Here is a 9,375-nt window from a genome sequence, read left to right on the forward strand (position 1 = left end):
GTAAGAGATGCTTCCTCTTTTTCGGTTTACAGGTTCATTTTAAAAATTTCAGATTTTTATTATATTAGACTCATTTTGTGTCCAATTGAGATAAAAAGCTTTGAGTCTCACATCATATTTAATAAAAATGAGAAAATTAGTGACTATGCATGCATCTTATTCTAAATGCATCATGGTAATCCAATTAGAGGGACTGAGGGTAAGTGAGAATTATTTCATTGGGCAGTTTTGTATATTCAAAACACATGTCATTCATTCGCAGTATACCTTAATTTATGAGATTTTAAATTTAAACCCTATAAACTGAAAAAAGAAAGAGTATATGCGAGTGCATGTCGTGCCACTCTGTTAGTGCAGTGCAGAGTCTTTCACGGACACAGATACCGAATCTATCAATGCATTGCTATTCATATTCGCTGCCTCTTTCAGAAAGGAAGAATGTCATAGCGTGCATGTGACCAAACGTCCTGCTAGGGGCACGCAGAGACAGACTTTCAGGCATGCATCTTGCAACGGACAATATCTTACTGCCAACGTCCATGGCGGTAGGCTAACATATTCTACCGTCACGGACATTGGCTTCAGATATTTTTCATGTCAAACGGACGTGACGATATAGTTATGTCCTACTGTTATCTGTTCCGGCGGTAGGGAAATGGTCAGATTTTTATTTTTGTTACAAACTAGGAAGAGATCGTGTTGAACTTTTTAAAAAGGGTCAAAACATCAAATTCTGTATTTGGTTGTCGTCCGTCATATCACACGTCATATGTTAAAACCAACATGAAATCCGGGATAACATACTCGCTTTGTTTGAAAATAATTGTGGCCGCGGTTGAATTTTACAAAGTCCTTGAATTTTTTCATACTCAACCTGTTGTGCATGTCTGGTTCAAACATCGCTCGTTCTAGCTCTGCGCTCACCGGCTCCCATTTCGATCCTACGGCTCGCCACCACTGCTCTAGATCCACTCTTCTCCCTCCCCTCCACCTTTCCTCGCATCGCCATGCTCCCCTTCGCCTTCACTAGTCTCTCCGCCCACCCATCCATGTTCCTGCCGCGAACCTCCGAAATAGTTGGATATTTTTGTCAAAGAAGGCGACGATATGGCGAATCCGATGTAGGGAAGGACAGCCATGGTAGATCCGGACCATCATCAATGCCAGATGGGGGCCATGGCAGTTGGTGCCGGCAAGGTGTTGTCGTCCACAACGATGCGAGCCACGAACATGCGGACAGGAGGAGATGGAGGTGGTGCCCTTCAAGCTCCCGGCGTTAGTGGCCGCGATATCCAAGGGCAACCTCCTTCCGCGCATGCTCCTTCTCAGACAAGGCAGCTCGGCTCCTCGTCCTCAACAACCAGTGAGATATCTCCGTCACCCCCAGCCTTTAGGCAGAACCATTGGGCATTATCTGACACACTTACGGAATTTCATTGGGTAGGATTACCATTGGGCATTACCATTGAGATAATTATGAAATTTCATTGGGCATTGTTTTACTCGGATATTCCAAATAGGCAGGATTACACCATTGACATCATCGGGTATTGTTATTTTGTGTAGATGATGATTTGGCATCATTTCACACGTTTACGAAATTTTGCTAGGCATTGTTTTTTTTGTGTAGATCCATTTAGGCTGGTCTAATGCTGGATTTACTTGGAGTAGTGGAGAATTTACCTGTTGGCCTATAGTCATTTGGCAAGTACTCTAGTGTTGCTTTTAGTGCTTGTTGAAGTAGTTTGCCATGTCAACTAGTGTTGCTTTTAGTTTTACTTGGGGTACATGGACAACATGATGTTCTATTCTAGTTTGGAGTTCTTGAACTCAATATCATTGCCTTATTACTTGAAGTACATGGGCAACATGATGTTTTGTTCAAGTTTAGACTATTTTCTTGCAAGTGAGTTCGAAGTAACCCGATTCCAATTTTCTTGATCTAATGAGTACAATATCAACTATATAATTTTTCAATGTTCTTAGGAGTAAAGTTTTCAAGGTTGTATTGCTTTTTGTTGTACAATGTGGGATGCAAACAGTCCCAATTGTTGAATTCTACTTTGTGAGTATTTTTAAACAAGATACCCATCTTTTGGCTCGGATTGCACAAGTATTTTGCACAATTATTCTGCATAATTATTTTACACATTTGTTTGTGTTGCTACTAATACACAAAACGTATTTATTTCCTTCCTTTTCCCTACACAGTCCTTTCTTTTCTTTTCCTTTCTCTATGCGGTCCTTTCCTTTCCTTTCTCTATGTACTCCTTTCCTTTCTCCTCCCCCAATCCCCTCAATTACCCTTCTCCTATAAGGGCCAAGGTCTGTAGAACTAGTTTAGTCTCTCAAGATAGAGAAAGAGGTAGCTTTCCTTTATTTTGTCGGTTTTCTATACTCATGTGTGGGATTTTGTAGCCTATTCCTCCATCTTGATTCATAATCTCCACCATACATGACTAGAGTGTGAAGAACCTTTGAGCCTGCTTGTCGACCTCATAGTTCTAGTATTCTTGCTTCACAACTTCTATCAATTCGTTAATGTTTGTAGGTGATCTGCGATCGGTTAGGAAATGATTAGAATTGAAGAAGCGTATGTCTAAAACACTCATGTCAGGACTGTTTGCTAGTTGTTGCATCGACCGTGTGTCCATATCCGTGTGTGGTACAACATATGGAAAAACCTCGTCATTAGGCATAACACGAGGTCTTGCATTATCCTGTTTGATAAAGATGGTTCTTACAACATCTTTGTCGGGCTACATTTCTTGGATAGCACGGTCACTGTCTCGCACATATATTCCCTCATTAAAACTCGGGTCACATTCACTAATTTCAATTCGAGAGATCCCCTTTCTCTATTTTGACTCCTTCTAAGAGCTGAAGTCCCTTTGGTGAACGCCCAAGTGCCATTCTTGTCATCAAATGTGACAACCCCATCTTCACTATATCTTGGCTTAGCCATAATTGTGAGAAACATCACCTTCCCAATCTTATTATTATGATGCATGCCGTGCAAGGGTTCATGTTCTTTTAGGAGTAGATAGGAGGTGTTCTTCTTCTACTCATATCGAACCACTTCTCATTGATGTAGGTCATGCTAGTCATTTCCACGAAGATAGGCCTGAGAGATGTGATCCAATTATGATCAAGCATGGAGATGTGGAACTTTAATCTCGCGATCTTATTAGCTTGCTTGAGCAAAGACTTCAAGATGCTAGTGCGTCGCGTCAGCTCACCCCACTTGAATCTACCTTATCGGGTCGTGCTGCTAACACCTAGTGTCGGTGTCAAAGCCGACAGATCTCGGGTACGGGGTTCCGAATTGTGGACCTTGCATCGATGGGTTGTAGGAGACAAAGGGGACAATGTTTCACCCAGGTTCGGGCCCTCTTGAGGAGGTAAAGCACTACGTCCTGCTTGATTATATTGATGGAGTATGAGGATTACAGAGTTGATCTACCTCGAGATCGTATCGACTAAACCCTAGATGAATCAACTTGTCCATGCAGACGAAACTCCTTGGTTTTTATAGACACGAGGAGTCCCTAGGGTTACATACAACCAACCTCACCAGGGGTAAACGTGCCAATCTCGCCTACACAACTTGGATGACACACCAGTCTTTGGAGCTTTCCTACTTGTTCACGAGATCGTCATGCAATCCGGTCTTTAATAATGCGGCCCATTAGGTCGGCCCATGAACAACATCCCGTCCGCCCGAGGACCCCTTAATTCCGGACTCCCTCAGTAGCCCCCGAACTAGCATCCAATGTTGATGTAAATGGTCTTTGGCAGGTCGAGAGTAATCGGTTTGTGAGGCGAGTTCCCCTCATGTTCGGCTAGTTTTAAACTTGATCCTTTAGTGATATCATGCCTTCAAAACAGACACTAGTTGAGTGTGAACGGTCCCTCAACTGAAAGCCTTTCTGACAAAAGGTCGCAACAGTTAGTTTATAACAAAAACTTGATTCGCGGCTCGAGGCCACTTTCCCACAAGCACATCTCATCGACCTGGAGATCGTGCCCCACATTTAAGGGGATATGGGTAATGGTTTCAGTAATCCCACGCGCGTTCACCGGTTCGGTCGTTTCGGGAAGTGGTCGGGCGTGCGACACAATAAACGGGAACCCTTGGCTCAGTGCCCCCCATGGAAAGGAAAAAAGATCCATAGAGCAGCCACATGCACTCAAGACTCGACCTCCTCCCATCCTTGCTTCCAAGAGCTTAGATCCGCTGCACTTTTCGTCCTCTCCCCTCCATCCTCCCCCAAGCTTAGTCGTGGCTAGATCAGGTTCTCACAGCAAGTGGGAGATATCGTGTGTCTCCGACAAAGACATCCGAGAGCTGAAGGAGGCTCGCTATCTTTCGACGGATATCGCTCACCGTGTGCTGGAGGAAGGTCGGGTGGTGCCCACTCCAATGCCGGGAAAAAGAGTGGTGTTTGTGTGATAGTCTGGCTTATTAGGGATGATAGACTACTCATATCAATAAGGAATTCCTTCTTTTTTGGGAGCCCATTAGAACAGAACTCCCAGGTTAAGCGTGCTCGGCTTGGATTAGTTATAGGATGGGTGACCGACCGGGAATTTGATCCCGGGTGCGCATGAGTGAGGACAAAATGCGTAGAAAAGACTAGTATTGATATGTGGGGCCAGTCTAGATCCCGCCAGGAGTAACAACCGCCGACGGGTGTGTCCGGGGCGTTACAAGTTGGTATCAGAGCCGACCCTCTCGGTTACACGGATGTTTGCGGACGGGTGTGCGGTCATGTTGTTCATGACGTTTGTGACCCGTCGTGGCACACGACATGTCACGTGTACTCGACTGGATGCACAAACGTTTGTGCCAAGAGGGAACGCTCGTGTGGCCCGACGAGGACGTCGGTTCCTCTGAGTGGTGGTGTATGTGATAGCCTGGCTTATTAGGGATGATAGACTACTCATATCAATAAGGAATTCCTTCTTTTTCGGGAACCATTTGAACAGAACTCCCACGTTAAGCGTGCTCGGCTTGGAGTAGTTATAGGATGGGTGACTGACCGGGAAGTTGATCCCGGGTGCGCATGAGTGAGGACAAAGTGCGCAGAAAAGACTAGTATTGATATGTGGGGCCAGTCTAGATCCCGCCAGGAGTAACGACCGTCGGCGGTTGTGTCCGGGGTATTACAGTTTGTTCCCCACTTCATATGGGGACTAGGTTTCCCACCCCACCCCTTCGTTAGGGGCCTGATGTTCTACTACGGGTTAGATCTTCATGTTCTTCCCCCGAACTCCTTCATGCACATTTCTTCCTTCATCATCGGTTGCGAGGCCTTCTTGTGGGGTCATCAGCACTTCGGTTTATGGCTTAAGACCTTCAATGTCAAGCCAAAATCAGTCGACGACCAACACACTGACTGTGGCGGAGCCGTAATCAGCAAGCTTCCCTCAAATGAATGGCTGGGGGGTACCTTCATCGACACCATGAAAGCATGGCAGAAGGAATGGTTTTACATCACCGAGCCTCAGGAGGCGGGCTGGCTGGCTCCCGCTGAGTTTAGATCCGGACCCCCTAACAGACTAACCTCGTGGGTGAAAAGGGCCTCGATTGGGAGTCGTCCTTGGAGGTGGACGTGCTGCAGAAGCACGTCAAGTAGATGGTGAAGAAGAAAGTCGAGCTGACCAATGTGGTCAAGTTATGCTCCGTCGCCGCATCCTTCCCTGCCAGCGTTGGGACACCCCAATGTGGTCCTACAAGCTCTGCGACCCCGACATCGTGAAACAATTCTACCACACCACGCTTGAGAAGTTGTGAAAGGTGTTATTCAAACAACAACAAGAGTGGCCAGCCGAGGAAGAAGGGGTCGGCTTGGATGCCGCTAACCCCCCTTTGGAGGTATGATCAAGCCTCTTGTTATTAAAGCTTTTCACTTTATTAGAGATCTCATTTTCCCCCAATCGTCTCTGCGGTGTTGGCTCAAAAAGGCCAAGAAAATATATGGCCCGGCCCCCTTGCACGAGGAACCCAGATTGCAATTGTTGACCGCGATACTGGTGGTGGCACCGTACACGGCGCTAGATAAAAAGGAGAAGAAGGAGGAGGAGGAGAATCGCGGGAGTCTCCGCTCAAGGGGTCCTCCGGATACTAAGTCCAGCAAGACCCACGCTTCCTCCGCCTATGAGGAGGAGGAGGAAGGGGATGGAGGGAAAAATATTCCATCAAAACGAGGAAAAGGTTGGCGCCAGAGGACGCCAAGGAGGGCTTGCCTCCCGAGGCCGTGAAAAAAAAACTTGCAGAGGCAAGGTAGTCCTGCCCAACGAGAGCCGGGATTCCGAAGAGGACACCGAGGCCTTTGAGAGGGTTCCCTGAAGGACCCGAGGGTCAAGCCCTTGCCCAAAGGTACAAAATCCAACTTGTATTTAATGAATTACGCTGAGCTTTCTTTGTTCACCATACATGCTCTTTTTTCCGACGCAACCCGGCTCAAGACCTCCTCACGGATCAAGTCTCGGGGGGGGGGGGTTCACTACGAGCCGAACTGGCAGAGAGCGGGAATGCATCCCACACTACACTCCCTCCATCGGATGAGGCTGCAAAGGTGATGTCCCACCAAGCCCTCTGAACATGGGGGACAAGGTGGTGATGGCCGAAGTGAACACTTCGGTCACCGAAGATCGGGAGGTCCCTACCGAAGTTTGTGCCTCGGTCGCTGAAGACCAGGAGGTCCCAGCCGACGTTCATGCCTCGATCATTGGTACCCAGGAAGTCGATCCCCTCTTGATGAGGGGAGAGGGTGACATGGACTCGTTCGAGCTTATTACGGATACAACTCCAAGGAGCTCTCCTCGACCAACGTCTTCACCGTTGTCTCCAATGCCTCATGTGCCACAACAAACCGTGGCTGAATGGCCCACGAGGATGACAGAGGCTCTATCTGGTGCGTCCATCGCCGATGAGAGGGTGCGATTCTGCAAAGCATCCAGTCCGTTTATAGCGGGCTGAAGGGAGCCTTCAATAGTCTGCTGACATGCTTGGAGGTAAAACGATTAGTGTTCATTTTTATTTATAAGGTTTCTATATGCCTTATAGGTGTGATAGCCCCCGAGCCATGGGTGAGTTGAAAAGCTTACCCGTGGCTCGAGATGATTTATCATCTTTGAGCAAAATCGGTTTGGGGGACCCATAAACTATTACAGCTCAGTAGGGTACTTTAGCCGAATAACCCAATCCCGTTGACGCAGATGCTTATAGAACCTTATGTGTTTGTTGCAGGCCTCGTCCTCGGCTGTGGCTACTAATGCCCTAGAACTAGCCAAGCTGAACAGGAAACTCGAGGTTTCCTATGAGGAGCTTAGTCGACTTAATAGTCGGCTAGACGAGAAGCAACATAAGCTTAACACATGCCACTCATACGTTTGTAGTACTTAAATAGTTTAGTACTATCTGGCATTTATACATGACATCGTGATTCTGATTATGTCAGCAACCATGGACCTGGAGTTGGAGAAACTCTAGGCTGAATTGGAGAAGGCCAAGAAGGTGGCCACCGCTCAGAATATTGTAGCGGAGAAAACCGCCGCCAAGCTAGACTCAGTGAAGATCAAGAGCGTTGGGTACAAGGCTAGAGTGACCGAGGTCCAGCAGGAGCTGCAAGATGCGAGTGCTAAACACGACGCTTGGAACTAAAGTTCGAGGAACAGGCGACCGATCTTTCCAAGGTGTCCTCTGTGCTCAAATCTAAGCGGGTAGAGAGGCACTTCTTCTTTGAAGAGGAAGTGCGCGAGATCAAGAAGATTGCGGATGGTAATCCATACTTACTGCAAAGTGCCTTTGGTGGAAACATGTTTGCCTTTCTTACACGGCTATGGCATGCCCTAGGTACCTTTACGAACCTCCCGCGGAGTGTAGCTCACGCAGCCAAGCACTGTGCGGTCCATGACGGGGATGCCGAGCACAGGCTTTTCTGGGCGCAGTTTGAAGCTCCTAGGGCCAACCCCCTTCTTGTTAATCAAATGAAGCAGTTGATGGAGCTTCACAGGATGGCGGAGCCAGCCATGAAGGACCTCTACATCCGGTTATGGCCTACCGAGCCTCTATCGAGCAGTTATTTTGGCTCGGTGCAAAAGTTGTGCGATGTCGTGCCCCACCTCGAGGTCCTGAAGCGCTCCGTCTACATAGAGGGAGTTCGGATGGCCTTTGCAAAGATCATGATGCACTGGTCGGGAGTGAAGCCCCTGACGATGGCGACTACTCCTCCGCCTCCTGGGAAGGAACATCGATGGCGGGAGCTATATTTCTCTGCCGTGATGGAGGGTGCTCGGGGCATCGAAGCCCAATGTCCCAAAGATGTAATTTACGAGTAGGGGTATAGTCGTGTGCCTTGGAACAATTCATTATTATGAAACTTGTCCCGATGTAATGCACTTTTGAAATATTTTTTGACTCATGTTTTGGCCGTTTGATCTGAAAGTTCCCAATCGTCGGCTCTAGCCTCGATGTAGAAACTAGAACGGGTGTTTCGACATCCGCACTGTAACCCTTAGTCGATGTATCGGTGCCCAGTGGCGGTAGTGTGTGAAGGAAACGAGGCAATCAGACTATTCGGCTTTAGTGCTTTCATTTGGCCTTAGGAGCTTTGAATGCGGGGGCTAGCCCCTAGTTTCGTGTGGTAATCGGATGAACCAAAATTTTCAAATAGTTACCACCTGGTTTGCAAAGTTACAATCCTCTCCATATAACATGGAATACAACCTCCATGGGTCTTTAGTTTTTATCTCGGGGGAGTGCCGTCTTACGAGAGCCACGGTGACGAGCGACTTCCGGTGCAACAATGCATGCTGGAGAGTGCGGGGAGAGATGGATCAGGGTCATTATGTGGAGGATGGTCTCAGTCTTCTCTTGGCGCCGAGGTGGAGTCGAAGGTCATGGCGCAGGGCCTTGGCAGATGAGGATCTCGGCAAGTGTGATGGTCGGGAGCAGTGATCGGGATTCACTGGCGGTGGACAAGAAGCGTGGTGCCCCCGTGTTGACGCCGATGTGATTCGAGGAAGGTTCCTCCTTTGGGGAGATGGTGGAAACATGTTCGAGATCTGAACTGGAGGCCAGAGTAGGGTCTCGCACACGAGGGCACCATGGTGGGTGTGCACATCCGTGTGCGGGTGACACAACATGATGGCTTATCCCGTGACGGGCGATACATCTTCAACGTATCTATACTTTTTTATTATTCCATGCTATTATATTATCATTCTTGGATTCTTTATATGAATTTATATGTTTTTATATCAATTTTAGGAATTAATATATTAACTCAGTGCGTGGTGCGAGTTGCTGTTTTCTGCGTGTTTTTGGCTTTTCGGAAAATGAGTACCAAACGAAGTCCAAATGCCATG

This window comes from Hordeum vulgare, chromosome 3H (genome assembly GCF_904849725.1).
Source record: "Hordeum vulgare subsp. vulgare chromosome 3H, MorexV3_pseudomolecules_assembly, whole genome shotgun sequence".
NCBI lineage: Eukaryota > Viridiplantae > Streptophyta > Magnoliopsida > Poales > Poaceae > Hordeum > Hordeum vulgare.